This window comes from Chrysochloris asiatica, unplaced genomic scaffold (genome assembly GCF_000296735.1).
Source record: "Chrysochloris asiatica unplaced genomic scaffold, ChrAsi1.0 scaffold00303, whole genome shotgun sequence".
In the NCBI taxonomy this organism is placed as follows: domain Eukaryota; kingdom Metazoa; phylum Chordata; class Mammalia; order Afrosoricida; family Chrysochloridae; genus Chrysochloris; species Chrysochloris asiatica.
Window position 1 is genome coordinate 699,700 of NW_006408821.1, and position 1,649 is coordinate 701,348.

Below are 1,649 nucleotides of genomic sequence, written 5' to 3' on the forward strand. Positions count from 1 at the left end.
GGTTCTGACTTGATGGCACCTGACAACAACAAATATGTCTGTGTATTTGTATGTGTGTTGTACATATGTTCATATGTATAATAAGCACTTGGGGACACAGGTTAGATAGTTCTAAGGCATAATTAAACACCTCATGTGATTGGTTTATTGAGTTTGAAGACTTAGGACCATAGTCTTGTGAAACAGCTTAGTCATTTGGCAAAATATAGTCCATAAAGTTTATATTCTGCATCCTACTTTGGTACATCGCACCTGGGGGCTTAAAAGCTGTGAGTGATAACCTAACATACAACTGTTAGTCATTATACATCTTGAGTAAAAGAAGGAAGAAAGAAACTAATGACTCAATAGACTAGTTTACAGGATGAATTGCCTACACAAACTATGGCCTCATGTATCCTGAACTAGAACTTGAACTTGATGGTACCCAGCTGCCACCAACTGTCTGGCCAGGAGCACAATAGTTGGTCCTGGATACAATGGAAGAAAAGTTCAGAACAAATTGCAAATTCTTAAATATAGGTTTACCGGACCAGTTGAGATTTGAGGAATCCCTTCTCCACTTGACTGTCATCTTTATATACTCTTTAAATTTTGAACTGAAAATACTCCTGGCAGTCACTTTTTAGCGAAATTAGAGATTTGCTTATGAAATAATATCACCCATGAGTACCGTGCTCCTTTAAAAAAAAATATCTACATGAGACCAAACAGTCAACATTTATCCAAAAACAAAAATGAGAAGGTCTTAGAAGCAGTGAAAGAAGCTAGTTTTATGACATGGAATAACTAGATTGGAAATAATATAAATTTTGAAACAATGTGGAAATTGTAACCAATGGCACTGAACAACATGTATAGACATTGTTGAATGGGAACCTAACTTGGTATGTAAATTTTCACCAAAACCACAGTAAAATATTTTAAAATAAGCACAATAGTACAGTGAATTTACTTGATATGGCTCTACTAGTCAGTCTTTTTTGTTTTTGTTAGGTGTTACCGAGTTTGTTTTGACTCATATTGATCCTATGCATGATAGAATGAAACACTGCACACTCAAATGTTTGAGTCAAACATTACTGCCATGTTGTCAATCCATTCTGTTTTGGGTCTTCTTTTTCACTGACCCTTCACTTTTCTATATCTGTGCCCATTCCAATGAAAGGTGACCCAATGGAATGCAGAAATGACTGAACAATATCATTAATATCATATGCAGTTAAAATTTTGCTGAAATAATTTAAAAATGGTTGTGCCACTACATCCTCAGGGAGCTGTGAGAAATACAAGTTGGATTCAGAAGAGGAAATGGAATGAGAGATATCACTGTTGACAACAGATGGATTTTAACTGAAAGCATAGAATATCAGAAAGAAGTTTACTTGTGTTTTGTTGATTATGCAAAAGCATTTGATTGTGTGGATCCTAACACACTATTTCAAATTCTTAAACAAAGGTTTACTAGACAAGTTGATATTTGAGGAATTCCCTCTCCACCTGACTATCATCTTTATATGCTTTTTAAACTTTGAACTGAAAATACTACCGGTGGTCACTTTGACGTTGTAGATGCCAAAGTGGATGACATTGTGAAGAATGGTGTTCCAGAACACTTATTTGTGCTAATGAGTAACCTGTACATAGAC